We start from the raw sequence: 20,349 nt of genomic DNA, 5'->3' as shown, positions 1-20,349 counted from the left end.
ACAGGCACCAGAGTGTGGCAATTAGGGGATCTTCCTAGTAACTTCATTGCAGTGTTAATGTAAGCTTACTTGTGACACTAATAAATAATGTTTGATTCATTTGGTAGGAAGAACAAGGGGGAACAATATAACATAAAGTTTACAATTCTAAAGGAAGTGCAAGAGCAGAGAGACCTTGATGTGCATAATTCAGATGCTGTTGTATTTTTGGGACAAGTTGTTTAATGTCATTTGGTGTCACCCTTAACTTTTTACTGAAACAAAATGATCATTTGCAAGACATGCAATACAATTTGCGTTGAATTTTGTAAATATTTTCTTTGGATTTCCTCATTCTTAAACCCAAACACAAAACACCATTGCACAATATCACAAACGTATTTAACGCAGGTCACATAGGAACACACATATCATACACTGGCAACTACCTTAATATCAGCATAAGTACATGATATGCAGAAGGACCACGTTAGCATATAATGATACATCTCACTGCTTACATAGCCACCTTTGTACATCAAGTAAATAGCCTAATAAGTTATCTATAGCTCCATTTACACGACAGCTGCTAATTCAGTGTTGTACCAGATTTCAGCTGTTCCACATTAAAATGCACCATGCAAACACTGCACATTTGTTGACTGTTCTTACTGTGAAGCACAAACACTCACGCTGTCAGTTTCCATGCAGCTGCGTATCACAGTGATTAGAATTAGGCTCATATAAACATCCTGCTTGAATTGCCTGCTAGTTTATTCTCCATTCTACAATACAGAACATGCATTGGGCATAAATGTGATGAAATCAGTCCAATGCACATCCTGCTTGGGGGCAAAAGGTGCCATGGAAAATGTTTGGAATGAAATTCAATTGATGCTAAATTGGATTCCTGGCTGGTTTTTCACCTATCCAAATACATTACAACCAGACCCACAGATACATCTGAGAGCCAATTTAATTATGCATTTGTCACATAGGTGTACTCACTCATGATTGTTGACCGCACTAAGAGTGTCATCTCACAGTGTATGACAGTACATGGTAAATCTGAAGAGAATGAAGGACCAGACGTCCTTCCAGTGATTATGTGTCTTCCTTCAGTCACCATACTTGCAAAGTACTACAGTGCAAAAAATTCAGAGTGACAGCCAAGAGGCAATTTAACTCCGCATTTGTAATAGTTTGCATTTGTCTGCTAACACATAGAAGTGGTTCAGAAGAAATAAATTCTGACCTTATTCAAAAATGATAAATGGTTTAAAATAATGAACTGAATTAATAAAATGAATGCAGAGATGTTTTGTCGGACCTAGGGGCATGACAACAAATAAAGGGATCACAAACTTAACATACTGTGGAGAAGCATCTTTGTATTTTGGTCTATTTCCTGCAGAACTGGCTTGCAGAATAAATATAATCAAAAGGGAATTGGAGAGTTTCTTGATTCAGCAAGGGCTTGGCGTGGAGGAGATGCAAAAATGGTCACAAATCAAGTGTGAAAAAAATCTAAGCTGCAAAACTGAATGATATTTTCTATTCCCATCATTCTCATGCTGCAATGCATGCTCTAACCAAGTATCATATGTACAATTGCATTAATTTAGTTTTAATCATATTCAATTGTAAAACACATGCATGAGAGAACATAAGAACATAAGAAATAGGAGCAGGAGTAGGCCATCTAGTCCTTCGAGCTTGCCCCGCCATTCAATAAGATCATGGCTGATCTGTCGTGGCTCAGTTCCACATTCCCGCCCTCTCCCCATAACCCTTAATCCCCTCGCTTATCAAAAATCCATCAACCCGCATCTTAAAAATATTTAGCGAGGCAGCCTCCACCACCTCAACGGGCAGAGAATTCCAGAGATTCATCATCCTTTGAGTGAAGAAGTTCCTCCTCAACTCCGTTCTAAACCGCCCCCCCTTTATCTTGAGAGATAACAATGACACCTAAACAGCCATGGATTGCATTCATTTCACACTGCACTTAAGTTTATTTGTATTTAACTCCTTAAACCAGTTAAAGTACATACCTAGGACCTGGGTTCAATCCCAGTCTTGGGTGACTATCTGTGTGGAGTTTGCACATTCTCCCTGTGTCCGCATGGGTTTCCTCTCCGGTTTCCTCCCACAGTCCAAAGATATATGGATTAGGCGGATTGGCCATGCTAAATTGACCCTTAGAGTCAGGGGGGGATTAGTGGAGTAAATATGTAGAGTTACGGGGATAGGTCCTAGGTGGGATTGTGGTTGGTGGAGGCTCAATGGATTGAATGGCCTCCTTCTGCAGTAGAAGACCTCTATGATTCTATGATATAGAAATCAATGTCAATCCTGCAATTGGAAAGCAATTGATTGATGGAGAGACAATCCAAATTGAATGATTTATTCATCAAACTGCAAGTAGCAACAGTTTAGGCATCAACTCTTGTAGATATGAAGTCAAAGAATGTTGCTGAATCTAGATTAATACAGAAATGAAAAGAGAGGATGGATATAACATATAAACACAGATATTGCCAAATTCAGATATAGCATGGGAAGAGTGAAAACCTTTTGAAGCATGAAGCAGTAGAATCACTTTTGTTAGCATGCACAACAAGATATTGTTTGTAGCTGGAGATTTGTCTAGATATTGTTATGAATATCTAGTTTTCTATTCATATGCTATAATAATAAAAGTTTTAGTTTGGAAATAGAAATTTTGAAATGTAAGATAAATGAAAACACTTCGTTTGAGAAGCTGGCAAACAGATGTAAAGTAATTGCAAATCAAAAGGTGGTCTATACTTATTTTATAAGATCATAGTGGGAAGTGTTAGAAAATAAATACTTCTCTGGTGAAGACAGGGCATCTACAGCTGTCTTAACAAGAGGCTTGCATTATTTGTATTGTTTCCCAGAGCAAAGGGAAGTTTTGGAAATTTGAAATCATTAATTGAAGTCACTATCTGCGACATTCCATGTTTACCATTTTGCTGTGGGGATAGCTTGCAGGGATCTTTTTGGTTTTGGATTTAATGCAGTTGTGAATTCTCACAGAAGCAGCCAGTTAGTCCAGGGGAGCTTTGAGACAGGCAGAGAGAGAACCAACCAGGAATTTTAAACCAGCAATGGAACCTGTGGTAGAGGGCTATCAGAAATTAGGAGTGTTTTGATTTAAAGTCACTAAGCAAGGACACAGTGAAGCCCATGCTTGAGCTGAATGTTAGAATGTAACTGGTGACAACTTTGTATTGGATGTAATATGACCACGGTAACAAGATGTAAGGGTCAGTTGATCCAGTAAACCATCAAACCAACTACAGAACAATGGTCAGCTGACCAGCTGACTCACTATAGATAAGAACATGTGTAGAATGGTGGGGAGCTTGGATTGGCCCAGGACAAGGCTCCCAGTTTGGAGGAATGATGTTTCTTTATTAAACCCTTCCTTTGATTTATAAGTTGGAGTAAGTTTTGTTCTATTTTTATTGTCTGTATTTGAAGAGTTTCTTCTGATGAAACACTGGTGAGTCCACAATCATGGAAAGAGCTGAAGGGTTCACAAAGTCAGATGCTAGTAGAAGAGCCCCAATAAATCTCTACCCCAGAGAGTTACAGAAACATTGTAGAGAATCAAAATGAATGTCTGAGAGCTGTGGCACATCTTGCATTTGTCCCAGCAGGAGTGAATGGACACTCAAGATCCTGTAATATATAGGAGAACTATTGGGTGGAAATAAAAGTAGAATGGGAAGTGTTCCATTGAGACTTTGGGATTTATGGTACAAATATTTCTGAAGTCTAATGATAAATTAGGAGTACTTGCTTTGCTTAACTCTTGTGCAGTAAAAATTTTGTTTAAAATGTGATATCTAGCATAGCTCAGTTAATGACTGGGAGTTCAAATTTCTTTTTAAAATTGTTTTTGTCTCCACCAAGATTGTGACAATATGAGAAAAGAGGCAAGGACATTCAATATCCTCAAATAACTCAGGTAATAGTGGTTTTGCTCTCCTTCATATGATTCTAGAAGTACTCTTGTCAGTAATTATTAAAATATCTTTTGTCAGTTAACAACTCTCTCTTAATATTTTGCACATTATTAATGCAGGAAAGTCCCTTAAGGATAAAGATTGTTTTCCAGCAAGCACCTAATACTGCCACAACTGGAAGTTGAACTCCACATTCTGAGTTTCTGGGCTGGATTTTATGGCCTTGCTCATCCTGAAACTGTAAAATCCCGCCTGAGTTCAACGGACTTTTCTGTGCCTCTCCCCTGGCAACCCCCCAACCCCCACCCCCCACCACACCTGCTTCAGTTTGTGTGATGGGCGGGATAGTAAAATCTGGCCCCTGTTCTTGCATTGAATTTTAACGTAATAAAGCAGAGTACAGATATTTTCCGTGGTGAGAGAAAGGAAATTGATGTTGACTATTCAGGTGATTCTCATTCATTTCCCAATCCAGACAGGTCAAAAAAGGAATAGGATTCCTCAGGGATCTGATGGCTAACACAAATTTTAAAAGTATCTTTCATGGGATGTGGACATCGCTGGCAAGAGCAGCACTTGTTTCCCCTCCCTATGAGAAGGTGATGATACACCGCCACCTTCTTAAGCCACTTCATTACAAATAGTGTAGGTATACCCACAGGAAGAGAATTCCAGATTTGACCCACCCACAGTGAAGAAACAGTGATAAGTTTCCAAGTTAGGATGGTAGTAGCTTACTGGGGAGCTTGCAGGCTGCCAAATGACCAAGTGATGGGAGATATCTGAAACAATTTCTTACAACTGGAATTTTCATGCAAGTTCTCTTCATTGGGTGATGTAGCTTCAGTGGAAAGTCATTGGAATCCCTTTGAGAAATGGCATTAGTAGGTGTTACTGTCATTTCCTTGTGATTTAAGCTAATTTTCCATTAATATTGTAGTGGATGATCTGGAAAACCCCCTTTGTGCCAGTGGAGAAACCATGATTTATTTCCCAGGGAGGACAGATATACCATTGGGGCTGTTAGAAATTATAAATGATGAAGTGATGGGTAGATTGAGAGCATGAAAAAAGACAAGGTCCCTAATCCAGGTGAATTACAAACTTGTGTATGCACTGAGGAGCTCAAATAAATCAATCACATTCAGGAGGCATTTTTAGGGATTCATTGGAAAGAGGAAAATAACAAAGATCAATGTAATTTTTGTTCTAAGTAAAATATCAAATAAAATAGAATGAAGCACCAGGCAAAGATGATCTAGTAACATGAAGCAGGCATGGTTCTATGGAAAGGAGATTATGGAGTACAATATATTGTGGTTCCTTATGGAAGTAATAGACCTGGTACATAATGGGAATTTAGTAAATAAAACAGGTACAGACAGATTTTAGCAATTGTTGATACCATAGGGGTGATTTCACTGTCAGTCAACTTCTACTTCCACCAATTCATGTGGCATTAAGAAGTAGAGAAAGGGATGGATGCTGGATGCCCTTTCAAGCATAGTATGAACTTCCAGTAGAAACATAAGGGTGCAGAGAAGGTTGTTACCTGGACCAAGAGGACACTTCATCATTGCCTGATTGTAATGAAGGCGGAGATCTTGCAGCAATAAATGTTCATTCAGAGCATGTTCATTCATGAAATGGTATATTTTGGCAACATTTCCCTATCTGCATGATTATTGTCCATCCCTAGCTGCCCTTGAACTGAATGGCTTGCTAGGCCATTTTAGAGGGCAGTTCAGAGTTAGCCACATTGCTGCAGCTTGAGAATCACTTGTAGGCTGGACCAGGTAAGGACGGCAGATTCCCTTCCCTACAAGATATAAGTTGAGCCAAATGGGGTTTTCTGCTAATCAACAATGGTTTCATGGTCAACAGTAAATTCTTAATTCCAGATATTTTTTATTGAATTCAAATTCCACTAGCTGCTTACCTGATAGAAGTCTACAACATTATGAGGGGCATGGGCAGACTGGATAGTCAGAAGCTTTTTCCCAGGGTGGAAGAGTCAATTGCTAGAGGGCATAAGTTTAAGATGCAAAGGGCAAGGTTTAAAGGAGATGTACGAGGTAAGATTTTTACACAGAGGGTAGTGAGTGCCTGGGACTTGCTGCCAGGGGAGGTAATGGAAGCAGATATGATAGTGACTTTTAAGGGGCATCTGAACAAATATATAAATAAGATGGGAATAGAGGGCCATGGTCCCCAGAAGGGTAGGGGTTTTTGGTTCAGTTGGGCAGCATGGTGGGTGCAGGCTTGGAGGACTGAAGGTGTCCCTGTGGTGTAATTTTCTTTGTTCTTTGTTTTGTGGTGGGATTCAAATCTCTACTGTTCTCTTTTCTGGACCCTAATATGCAGTGATGTTTTCAGAAAGCATGTAACCTGATCTTTACAATGACCTTTCTGTTAGCAACATGAATCACATGGGCCTTCTATCCAGGTGGAAATGCTGACAGCCCAACTCTCTTTCAGCATAGAAGTAAAAGGACAGTTTAAAATGCAACTGTTTACAAACTGACATTCTGAACACTTTTCTCAGATTTGGAGATTCACAGTCTGTCCACAGTCCCTTCGACATTGTCTGCAAGTATGAATGCCTGTATCTGTTTCCCGTTAAAACAATCTAGAGTGGACCATCATTTAATTTTTACCAATCCCATCACTCAGACCTGTTTTCAGACAGACATCAGCATAGATCACATAATCCCCTTCATTTTTACCCTAACATGTATAAACTTCATAAAAAATGGTAAATATGCAAACAGTTCGATATTATTTTCTGAAGTATTTATCGGTACGGTACAAATACCACTCCAGTATATCACAATGTTAGAAGAGAACCCACATGCAGATGTGAGAAACACAGCTCACAGTTAAACAATTTAGTCAAGTCAAGTTCTGAAGGAGCAAGATTTTATTTGTCGTTCTTGCAAGACCGGGTGTCTAGTCAAAATAGGCACACCTTACATAGATTTGCAGCACATTTTATACTGTTTTTCAAACATTGTGATGGCTTGTATTGTGTTATTCCCCCTTATTTGGCTGTTAACCTTGTTAACTTTAAACACTGTAAATGGCTTGTATTGTGTCATTCCTTCAATTAACACTCTCTCAACTCCCATTTTGCGCTTAATCTCATCACTGCGGTTATCTGTTTCGTGTAACCTAGTTAACTGTCTGTCATGTGCCTCCCCCTTTCTGTATGCTGCTGAACTCGTCCATCACTGCTGATTGTACTGTTAGCTCTTGCAGCCTTAAAAATTACACTACTTCTCACAATCCCCCCTTTTCTTTTTACTGTCTGTAATTTTTCACTAGCATCCCTTTTTCCAGGTTTAGTCCAGAAATGCGCGAGTAGGTTGTTCCAGTTTGGCTAACATACTATTCATTTGCTCGTCCCAATCTTATATAATTTATCCAATCTACGTTCTTATTTATTGTTACCCACCAAAACAAGGATTCAAACCCAGCTGTAATCTGATTTCGAGCTTTAAATTCATCTGGAACTCCCCGAGGCACTCCTATGGGATCTAGATATATCTTTTCATCAAAAGAAATTCCTATCACTGATCTCTTGTTTTTCCTGATCCTTTTGATTTTTCAAATGCCAGGGTAAATGGTATAGCCAATTGGACAATTGCACATGTACCTTTCCACTGAGGGGGTAGAGTTGGCCTCAGTACCCTTCCTCCACAATACCACCATATATCTGCTCTGGGGATTTTCAATGATGAGTAGTTCCCTCCCATTCCGTTCTCTGTAATGCTCCTGACCTCTGAGCATGATTCTAACTCCCCCATATTATGAGTTAACTCTGCCCTTTGTCGGTTCACACATGAAGTGTGATTCACAACGGCAGTGAGAAACTGAGGGGGAGTTTTTAAGTTCTTTGCTTCCACAGGAGGGAACATCAGGGATAGGGATGTGCAGTTCGGGTTGCCCCATGCTTCCTTTTCTTGATACAGGGCTAACATGCACTCCATACCTCTTCTGTCGCGTTTCCATCCCAGAGGGAAGGGTACTATTTGGGCCACTGGCTTCCCAGACGCACAGGCATAGCAATTGCTTTTATTTAAGCTTTTTACAGTGTATTTGACCCATTCTACCCAGGCATTAGTCTCCTCATACCCAGTCTCTATTTCAAGGATTTGTTTTAGGTTGTTTACTTCGACCACTCTTACTGCCCTTGGGTCGTTTTGGGGAACCTTATCATTCTAGTCGGGTGTTTTCAAATTTTTATCTACATAGATTCGGAAACAACATTTCAATTTGCTATATTTTCCTCCCTCCTTTACCCTAATTCCAAATACTGCCTGGTGCAATTGTTGGTCCCTGGTCCAGTTACCTGTAAAGAAGGGCCCACCAGCTATGGAGTACCGGGAGAGGTTCTTAGGATCTAAGACTGGACTGCTTATTTTTTTTTCAGTCCATTTGGTCCCTATAAGATTGTATTCCTTATCTAGGCATTCTGATCTTGGCTGCATATGTTTCTGATGAAGGGATATTATGGAAGGGAGTTTACCCCAAGGATACTTTCCGTCGGCATAAAATTGTAAGGATTCTACCGAATATTTTTGCTGGCTCACCAGATCCCCACATATTACCAAAGAACACAGGTCTGTCTCTACTACCTGTGTTGTAGTGAGATCCAGAACCGTAACTGAGCTCATAGTGTTTCCCTTGTCCTCTTCTAACTTATCTGAATTATATCCCATACTTGTAAGTACTCTCTTGGACAAGAGGAAGGAAAGCATTATCCAGGTTACCCCTTCCATTCTATCCCTTTCTCGTTACCTTTTAGGAGAGAACTTAATTCAAAACAGTTCCTTTCCCGCGCTCACGCCGCAACTAAAAATTGATTATTTAGAGTCTTTTAAATTTCAGCTTCAAAGGTTCTTCAGTCAGTTTGACCATCCACATGTTGGAATTATCTGGAGGTTTTACCAGTCCCTTGATTATAGTATGATGTGTCCACCCCTTTTCAGCAGTCCTGATTACTGTCTCAGTTGTTAGGAGTGCTTGATATGGTTCCTCCCATTCCGGTTGCAGCTTAGTTTCTTTCCATGACTTTACCAGGACCCAATCTCCTGGTTGAATTGTATGTACCGTGAAGTCGAGGGCTGGAGTCTGCGACAATAATCCTTGTTTCCTAAGGGAAGATATCGAGGAGGACAGGCCCAGTATATATTTCTTTACAAATTGATCATTCATTTCAGGAACCGGTAACTCCCCGACTGCTCCCATATAAGGTAGTCCAAATAGCATTTCATAGGGGGATAAACCCAAATCCTTTCGAGGAGCTGTACAAATACGCAAAAGTGCTTTTGGTAAGCACTTAGTCCAAGGGAGTTTCGTTTCTATTATCAGCTTAGATCCTCTGTCCACTTTAAAACATTAGGTTCTTCTTCTAACAGTTTCAAATATAGTTGTTTAGTTTTCTGTGCGTACCCTTTGATCCACAATCTACAGTATCCTACTAATCCCAAGAACCTCCTAAGTTCCTTTTTAGTCCATAGTATATTTAGATCTAGGATTCCTTGTATTCTTTCTGGATCTATTCTTCTCCTTCCCTCACTGATTAGGTGTCCAAGGTATTTAACTTCCTTCTCTACGTACTGCAGCTTTTTCTTTGGCACCCTGAATCCCTGTTGTCCCAGATAATTCAATAAGCTATTTGTGGCTTCTATTACCTTTTCCTTTCCTCCTCCTGTTACTAGTAGGTCATCTACATATTGTAGTAACGTGATTTCATCAGGCTTTTTAAATCTTTCTAACACCTGCTCTAAGACTTGACCGAAAAGATTTGGGGACTCTGTGAACCCCTGTGGGAGCACTGTCCACCTGAACTGCTGTTTCCGTCCTGTGATAGGATTTTCCCACTCAAAAGCAAATAAGTCTCGACTTTCTTCCACCAGTGGGCATGTCCAAAATGCATCTTTTAGGTCCACTACACTGAACCATCCGTGATCAGGAGGAATCTTGCTTAATAAAATATAAGGATTAGGGTCAACGGGGTGTCGCATCGTCACTATCTGGTTCAGGGCCCTTAGGTCCTGTACCAGGCGGTACGTTCCCTCAGGCTTCTTTACAGGCAATATAGGGGTATTATAAGGGGACATGCAGGGTTCTAACAGTCCATCTCTAACCAATCCTTCAATTACTGGCTGTAATCCTTTTTTTCCTTGCAAAGGTATAGGGTATTGCTTAACACACACCGTCTCTCCTTTTTTTAAATTTATTTGCAGAGGAGGAGCGTCTAATCCCCCTCGGTTTCCTTCCCCTGCCCAGACTATCGGGTCTATTTGCTGTTCCTGTCCGTCTGTTAATATGCCGGGGTAGGGAGGTGATGTCCCTCTGCAGTAGTCTTCTAACACTTGGTTTTGTTTCTCCAGTTCCCTTACTCTGAATTCTAATTCCTTAATCTTTTTTATCCCCACTCCACTTCTTAGTGGAAGTGACTACTTGTTCAATTAGTCCAGCTAACTGATGTATTAACAATACTGCTATTTTCTTTGTTTGGTTTCTCTTTTCTAACTCTCTAATCTGTGATTCTGACGTTTTAATTTTCTCCTTGTCGTCAGCCCAATATTTTTTTTACCCAAGACTGAGATGTGTTCAATTAATCTGGTTTAAACCTGTTCAATTAATTCGAACTAAGAGAATTCCAATTTTCTTAGTTCTGTCCTTTTTTTTTCAATCATTTCCATTGTTGATCTAGTGGGTGAAATGGATCCCACCCCTAGGTCGCTCTTATCACAGTCCGGTGATACCTATCAGGGGTGATCAGTCCCCTCCGTACCACCGCTTACACTCGTGAGCTTACACCTTTAAGCTCACACTATTAAGCCGGCTTTCTTTCTTACTCACGTCTGAACACCACATCCCAGGCATCCTTCTCTAGCCTTTACACCCACTTCAAACTCCTGAGCTTTGCGTAGGGGGCTACCCCTCTTAACAACTGGTCTAGGGCTAGGTGTAAAGACAGATGCCTCCTTGTCTGTACGTGCTCAGCTCATACCTCTCACACACACTCACACTTTTTCATCACAGATGAGCACCTACTGTACTTTGATTCACTCCCTTAAATTTGGTAATCTGTTCCGGAGCTCCAGTTGTGGCCATTCAACCGGACCCGTAAACAGATCCCAGGTTTCGGCACCAATCCTTGTAGGTAAAGATACCTCTGAGACTAATTGTGAGTCAAAGTACAGCAGTTTAATTAACTAAAGCCTGATTCAGAAAATCCAAAATAAGATTTATTTTTATCACCATTAAATATCCTCACTAAATCAAGACCCTTGCACCTTCTTACAATTCTGGTACAATAAAACAAAACATCACTTGGAGCACAGATGCACGAAGAAATACTGAAAGCATTCTAATGTGCAATCTACATGTTTAATTATTTCTACAGCTCTGCCTTTGTAACCAACACAGGCAAGTACAAAATCAAATCTACTGTGTGCCTAAATGGTTATCTCTCCTCACAACTTTAAGATGCAATATAATGCCACCTTTCCCACTTGGCAGAATTCAAATTTCTGTCCGATCCCTACATAATTTAGTAAACTTAAAAACTTAAAGCAATTCACTCTGATTGGCTATATCTATTACATCACATGAGGGTCTCAATTACACAGTTACACCCTCTCTCTCTCTCTCTCTCTGTACCATACAGAGTCAGCCTGCTTGTCTCTTTTTAACCCTTTACTGATGGGAGCTCACTGGCCTCTAATAAATTTGACCATGTTTGATTCGGGTGCCTCATGTCGTGACAAATCCCTTTCTCTCTCAAACAGTCATATAGTCATGCACAATTCCAAATACATAACCACTATTAGCGTTCTCCCCGCACCTCAGTAAAAGCCCATGTCAGGGTTCCCAGTTCCACTGACATACTTCTCTCTACCTCTTTCTGCTCAGACCAATTGTAGGTCCATCCCATTCATGCTGATCCATCTATATACTTCGTGACCCATCCACAAACTCCAGTGCCTCTAGGGGCACCTCCCTTATTCGACTTTCCTCTGCTCCCTCATCACATAACCTCCCCCGCAGCCCCTAAATTAACATTATCCAGCAACTTGCATGATCAATTCCTTCCTGGGACGCCGGCTGCTTCTGTCTCACATATTTATTAAGAATCTGACAAACCCAATCCTCAACCGAACCGTACTTTGGCCAGAAGACGGACGGACTCCTGATTGGTTCCTTCACCCAAACAAAGCACAATATTTCATCATTGTCGTCTTGTTTTTATCCCTAGTACTAGTGCCCAAACCTTCCAACATCCTTCCCAACGGACTTTCTGGAGGGATGTTCCCTGGGGCCCCACCCTTCTTCCAACATCCGTCCCAAAGGACTTTCTGGAGGGATGTTCCCTGGGGCCCCACCCTTTCTCCGCGGATTCCCAGCACCTTTCCCGGGGGACTTTGTCCTACTACCCCCACTTCCCATGGTTTACCTACCACGACCCGGTCGCCAAGGCAATACTTAAAAGTCACTTTTCTTACCTTGGTCTGTGCACAGCGTTGCCCGACCACACGACGGTGCCTATCGTTTCCCACTTACTCGTTCAGAACAACTTTCCTAGGATTCTCAACAGTCAGTGGCAGAGAAGTCCACCGATGAACACCTGGGACCATTCAATTTGGAACGGGACGCGTCTTCCCAGTTGTCACCGGCAACCTCCCTACCAGGGATGTTAGGATCCCGGACGAGCCCCCAATTGTGAGAAACACAGCTCACAGTTAAACAATTTAGTCAAGTCAAGTTCTGAAGGAGCAAGATTTTATTTGTCGTTCTTGCAAGACCGGGTGTCTAGTCAAAATAGGCACACCTTACATAGATTTGCAGCACATTTTATACTGTTTTTCAAACATTGTGATGGCTTGTATTGTGTTATTCCCCCTTATTTGGCTGTTAACCTTGTTAACTTTAAACACTGTAAATGGCTTGTATTGTGTCATTCCTTCAATTAACACTCTCTCAACTCCCATTTTGCGCTTAATCTCATCACTGCGGTTATCTGTTTCGTGTAGCCTAGTTAACTGTCTGTCATGTGCCTCCCCCTTTCTGTATGCTGCTGAACTCGTCCATCACTGCTGATTGTACTGTTAGCTCTTGCAGCCTTAAAAATTACACTACTTCTCACACAGATAAATTCCTTACAGGAGAATTCTGAGCAACTTACATTAAGGCTAATTAGGCATAGGTTGCTTTCCTGCAAATATAAAGTATAGAGAGAGAGAACTAGAGTGGAGGGGGAGCTTAGAGAATGTATCTCTACAAATCATAACAGAGAAAAATACTACAAGGAGTGTGAAACTTTTTCTGCAGGTGAACAGTTTATCTTTCAGAACAGATGGGCGATAACTCACCACATCCCAAGTTATGCTTGTGTGTTGTAAACTAGCAAGGTTGTAAATTTGGCTAAAATATAGTCTTCAACGGTGTTACAATTGATATTTCCACTTCTTAACTAATTAATTGAAAATCACAATTAGCAATGATGACAAACAACAAATGAACGCAACATGATTTCATAATGAATTATGCTGTCAAATATAACAACCTACACGAGGTGAATGTGGAACATTTGCATTTATGTAGCACTTATCACATCATAAAAGCATCTCAAAGCAATTGGGCAGTGTTTTGTTTGGGTGTGCTCTGGGCACACGCTGCAAGCTGGTGACCTGAGATCAGCTCAAAGTTGGGCCTTATTAACATTTTATATGCGAGTTTCCAACAACTTTACATCTTCCACAGCATGACAAATGTTAGGCCACATGTCTTACTGGCTGCAACTGAGTAAGGTTTCACAATGAACAGTGAAATTATCAAGAGGTTACTTTGTATTATTGGTGGTATTAGTTAAGTGAGGAATGTTGACCAGGGCATCAGCAGAACTCTGTATTCTTCTCTCAATGGCATTCTGGGATTCTCAACATTCATCTGAATGAGTCAAAGAGAGCTTGGTTTAAATTTTTCCTTGCAAGAAGGTTGCAGTCTTCCCTTTACATTTTTTCACACATTGGAGGCCTGAAGCTACTTGTAATTCTGTCAAAATGTCATCATTTTCATTGCTGTAAGGAGGAAAAACATAACAATGCTCATGACTAATGTAATTTAATAAGGAATATTCAAATCACTGATTTATTTTTAGTGCATAGAATTGCACAGCATCAAAATAGGCCATTCAGTCCAGCTAGTCCATGCTGGTGTTTATGTTCCACACAAACCTCCTCCCAACCGTCTTCATCCTTAACACTACATTCTTCACGCTCTCCTTTCCTCCTCCCTCTATGTACTCTATGAAAGGTATGATTTATTTGTATAGCACAAGAAACAATATTTTTCACTGTATAGCTCTACATGTGACAATAATAAATCAAATCAAATCAAAAAAATCTAATGTTCATTCCATTACTTTCTATCCCTTTCTTCTTATGAGATTCCCCTTAAATGTGTTTGTGTTTTTTGCCTTATCTACTTCTTGTGGTAACAAGTTCCACACTATAGTCTTTAGGTAAAGAAGTTTCTCCTGAATACCAAATGGATTTATTAGTGACTGTCTTATATTTTGAGCTGTTAGTTTTAGTCTCACTCCAAAGTGGAAATATCTTCTCTCTGTCTTTGCTATCAAACACTTGCATTATCTTGTATATGTCTCAAGAAAAAGCCTCAGCCTATTCAAAATTGCGTTATAGGTATAATTGCACAGTTCTTGTATCATCTGTAAGTTGTTTTGTACCTGCTCCAATGTGAACATAAGAACATAAGAAATAGGAGCAGGAGTAGGCCATCTAGTCCTTCGAGCCTGCCCCGCCATTCAATAAGATCATGGCTGATCTGTCGTGGCTCAGTTCCACATTCCCGCCCTCTCCCCATAACCCTTAATCCCCTCGCTTATCAAAAACCCATCAACCTGCGTCTTAAAAATATTTAGCAAGGTAGCCTCCACCACTTCAACGGGCAGAGAATTCCAGAGATTCACCACCCTTTGAGTGAAGAAGTTCCTCCTCAACTCCGTTCTAAACCGCCCACCCTTTATCTTGAGGCTGTGCCCCCTAGTCCTACTGTCCTTTCTGAGCGGGAAGAGTCTCTCCACCTCTATCCTATCCATCCCATTCATCATCTTATATGTCTCAATGAGATCTCCCCTCATTCTTCTAAACTCTAACGAGTACAAGCCTAGTTTATTCAGCCTCTCCTCATAGCTCAACCCCCTCAACTCCAGCATCAGCCTAGTAAACCTCCTCTGCACTCCCTCCAAGGCCAAAATATCCTTGCGTAAGTACGGCGCCCAAAACTGCACACAGTACTCCAGCTGCGGCCTCACCAATGCCCTATATAGCCGCAGCAAGACCTCCCTACTTTTATATTCAATCCCCCTCGCTATGAAGGCCAGCATCCCATTCGCCTTCCTGACCACCTGCTGCACCTGCAAGCTGGGTTTTTGCGACTCATGCACAGGGACCCCGAGGTCCCTCTGCACCGTCGCCTGCTGCAGTTTTTCGCCAAGTAAGTAATAATCCTTCCTACCATGTGCCAACACGTTTTAATAATATGGAGAACAGACAATCTTGTCTAACCTCTCTGCATTTCAATTCTATTGATCTAGAAACAAACATTTATGATGTTTTCTTTCTTATGATTTTATTAACTTGTCTTGCGACTTTTTGTGATTTGTGTATCTAAACCTCCGCATTCCTCAGTTCCTCAACTCCATTAATTTCCAGTTTAAGTTTTAAGTTTATTTATTCGTGTTACAAGTAGGTTTACATTAACACTGCAATGAAGTTACAGTGAAAATCCCCTAGTTACCACACCCCAGCCCCTGTTCGGATCTACTGAGGGAGAATTTAGCATAGCCAATGCACCTAACCAGCAAGTCTTTCGGATTTTGGGAAGAAACCAGACTACCTGGAGGAAACCCATGCAGACACAGGGAGAATGTGTGGACTCCGCATTGACAGTGACCCAAGTTGGGAATCGAACCCAGGTCCTGGTGCTTTGAAGCAGCAGTACTAACCACTATGCCACCAGACCACCTATTCCATCCAAGGAGTATATAGCCTCCTTATTCCTCCTACTGAAGTGCATCACCTCACAACTATCTTTATTGTGGTTCATGTGTCGTGGACACACTTCCTGCAATCAATTACCAGAAGTAGCTCACTAATGGGTGTCGTTTGATATTTGAATCACCTTTTTTTGAAGCTATTCTTCTGGTTGTTACTTCTTTGCAGCATCTTGATCTACAACAAGTTAGGCCCAATGTTAGCACTCATCTTATAATTATTTCTGCTCATGAACAGTCTCAGGTACTTTTCAGTTCTGTGCTACTAAGCTTGATGACTGAGGCCAGTTAGGAGTCACTTGCAATGAGAGCACTATTGTACACCAGGCATCTGAACTTTCATGCTCTGTGCTGCTTGGTTATATAGCCGCGCACTGCTGCACAGAGTGCTGCGGTTTCCACAGCATCCCACTTTATTTTGGCATCTTGCTGTTCAGGTTATCACCGTGGTGACACAAACACATTCTCCCTGCGTTACCACATGCTTCCTTTATAGAGAGGGCAGCCATCTGAAAAGGAGCCTGGAAACAGCCTTGATGAATTTCACACTCTATCAGCAGTACAATGCTGCCGAGAAAAAAATTACAGTTCTGAATACACAAGCGGAAAGCTTTCATCCTCTGTTATATTTGACTGTGGAAAATGAAAACATAAAGGCGTACCACAGTTTAATTCTCATTCATTGACAGGACATGCAGTGAATCAGAGCATCCTGGCACTCTGTTTGCTCTCAGCGGCTCAGTAGCTTTCATGTGCAGCCCATCTGAGTTCAGTGGGTGTTTTATTGAGGGCTTTGTTCATAAATAGTCATATAGAACATTTTCTACAACCTGCAAATCGAACTGCACACGGTGCGCCTATGATATAGCAATTGCATACTTGTCGCTTTGCAAGCCTATTTATGTATTATTTATAGAGAAGGGTTACACATACATATGAAATAGATTGACTACCAATTTATATCGAATCAACATACCAAAAGACGTACTAATTCTGTGATAAACTTGTAGTGAACAATCATTATTTGTTCCGAAACCACTTTGCAAGTTTCCATGCCAAAGCCATCCAGTAGGTCTGCTTTTGACTGCTTGATTCCAGTTCCTAGCTGTCACCGAGGATTTGATGGCTTACATTGTTAGAACTAATTAGTTGATAAATTGAGAAGCCTTTACCTCTATAAGTACTTAGAATGCTAATGTATTCTGTGTCATAAAAATGTACATTTGAATTATTATACACTTTAAGGGAATTGCTATTCAGCCAGTCAGCACTTTAAAGTAGATCTTGAAATTTTGATTGGGCAAAATTGGGCACTGAGAGGGTGGAGTACGTGTTACAAATGCCCATTCACATGGTCACAGGCAGCACGTTAAAGTCGTGCTGGGGCCTCATTAAAATGATTCAGGCTTGTGGCCAGCAGTACCACTGGCCACATGCCAACTTTGGGGGCATTGATAATGGTAAAGCAGAACTTAAAGGAAAGGAGCACTTGGTTTCAGACAACTGGGAAAACTTCTAAGAAAGAAATACCTACTGACTCCGGCCAAACCAGATCTTTTGCAAGCTCAGCATCCTATGTGACCTGCACTGACCATCCAACCTCACATTCTCTTCACCAAATGATCGTTTGCTTTCCCCTTCATAACGTTAGTCACCTCTGCCTCATATCAGTCCATCTGCTGCTGAAATCCTCGCAGACAGTTTTGGAAAAGGGTCACAATGATCGTCACTAAAATTGCAGGTCTGTCAATAATACTTACCTGAATCAGGAGTCAGGAAGAGCACTAGTGTTCCTACCAACCAAACATTAAAACCCTGGGCTGCTGCCATCTATCACACGCTTCCCCTGATCACGATCTTGACTCTCACCTCAATTGTCATCTCTGTCCTCCCAACCAACCATCACTATGCTTTTCCCCGATCATAATTTTTACTCGTCCATCAGTACTGCCCACCTTGATCTCCCAAATGGTCTCCCTTTCCCAGTCAAGCCCTCATGATTGCGTCCCTGTTAATGCCCCAAATTCTGGGTTGTCTTTATGGGTGAGCTGTCCAGGTGTAACCAGCAGGTATCTGCAGCTCACTATTCTCATTGTTATGAGGCCCAAAGCCCAATATTGAATGTACATCAGGCCTACCCGTTCAGGCATAGGAATTGTTCCCCAAACACAGTTCAGATCAGGTGGCAACATTTCCTTTGATGATTATCATGTTCTTTAATTTACAGTTCCTGAAAACATTTAAAGGATAAACACCCATCAACATACAGTCCCAGCCTTCTGCACTGAGCCCATATGTTGTACTTGAAATCGATCCTAAGCTCTAAGATAAGTGGTCTCGACTTAAACATCAGTGGGAAAGAAAATTGTGCACAGTATAAAATGGGCTGCCAATGTATTCTCACAGTGAATTTAGCACTTAAGGGCGATTTTCCAGCCATGCTCGCTCCAAAAATTGGAAAATCCCACCTGTGGTCAATGGACCTTTGCAATGGTCCACCCTCTCACCTGCTACAATCCCCGTGGTGGATGGGACTGGAAAATTCACCCCAAAGTGTTCTTGAAATTACTTGAAAATTTTTATCAAGGAAAACTGATTATATTACAATCACAAAATGCTCTCCCAGAAATTGATCAGTAGACTATTACAAATTTCAAGATCACTTGACTTAAGAAAAAGTCTATCATGGGATGTTCTCATCTCTGACTAGGCCAGCATTTATTACCCATTCATAATTTACCTTGAAAAGGTGATGGTGAGCCACCACCTTGAACTGCTGCAGTCCATTTGGTGTAGCTAGTGCTGTTAGAAAGGCAGTTCCAGGATTTCAACCCAGCAACAGTGAAGGAACAGCAATATAGTTCCAAGCCAGGATGGTGTGTTGCTTCGAGGGGATCTTGCAGGAGACGATGTTTCTATGCATCTGCTGACATTGTCTTTCCAGTCTTAAATGGTAGTGGACAATTAAACAACTAATGGGAGGAGGATGCTGCCCAAATTTGCTCATTCAAGTACAAGAACAGCCACTCCATTGAAGCATCCCAAAATCTCTCTCCATTTAGATAGTAAGGTGCCTTTCCATTTTCCAGAGTAGCATGGAGAAATTAACGGGACTGGAAGCTGGATTTATCATCACCATTATACTTCTAATTCCAGATTTTTATTGAATTCAGATTGAACCATTTGCCTGGGCAGGATTTGATCCTGCATCCCCAGATCTTAGTCTGGGTCTTTGGAGCGCTAGTCCAGTGACAACATCACTGCATCACTCCCCTGAATGCCTATGAGCCTATCCTTTGGCTAGCAAATGGCATTTGATGCCAGGATAAGGAAAAAAAAAAGCAAATTGCATTTATGTGGAGCCTTTAATGATGTAAACATTCCAAGATGCTTCAGAAACATCACATAACGATTATTAATAGAAAGGTTCGGGGAGATGATTGAAGGGATGGAGGCTTCTGAAAGTGGAGACAATAAATGGATTTTAGGGAAGTAATTTTAGAGTAGTCACCGTGCTACAAAAAGGCAAACACAGGAGGAAAAACAGAAAGAATTTAAAAGGAAGTTACTGAATTGAGGTGATGGTTTTTATTGTGAAACATTGAGCAGGCTTGGGATCTATTTGTTAAAGCAGAGAAGACGGTGAGTATATCTGATAGAGGCCTTCAGATTAATGAAGGGGATTGATGTGGTGGACATGAATAAATTGTTTCCACTTGAGAATGAATCAAGAACAAGGGGTGGTAAGTAATGTTTCCTCCTAATTGCATAGGTGCACAAGCATGCAGCAAGCTGAAACTTATTACGCAGGCCAGCATTTCCTTTAAAATACCCATGTATGTGTATGTGCAGCAACCCTAAATACAATGAGGGAGCAAGCTAGCAAGCAATCTCGCAATGCAACAGGCCATTTCCACAGAGAAAGATTAGAGGGAGCATCAGCAAAATAAAGTGATGGGGTGGCCTAGTGGCACAGTGGTTAGCGCTGCTGCCTCACAGTGCAGGGACCTGTGTTCGATTCTCCGGTTGGGTTGCAGTCTGTGTGGAGTCTGCACATTCTCCCTATGTCTGCGTGGGTTTCCTCCAGGTGCTCCAGTTTCCTCCCACATTCTGAAAGATGTGCAGGTTAGTTGTATTGACCCGAACAGGCGCCAGAGTGTGGCAACTAGAGGAATTTCACAGTAACTTCGTTGCAGTGTTAATGTAAACCTTATTTGTGACTAATAAATAAACTTTTATGTCATTGGAATCTCTTTATACTGAGTGCACACTGGAGTGCTT

This window comes from Carcharhinus amblyrhynchos, chromosome 15, assembly GCF_965287045.1.
Source record: "Carcharhinus amblyrhynchos chromosome 15, sCarAmb.v2.hapA, whole genome shotgun sequence".
In the NCBI taxonomy this organism is placed as follows: domain Eukaryota; kingdom Metazoa; phylum Chordata; class Chondrichthyes; order Carcharhiniformes; family Carcharhinidae; genus Carcharhinus; species Carcharhinus amblyrhynchos.
This window is presented reverse-complemented; position numbering follows the sequence as displayed.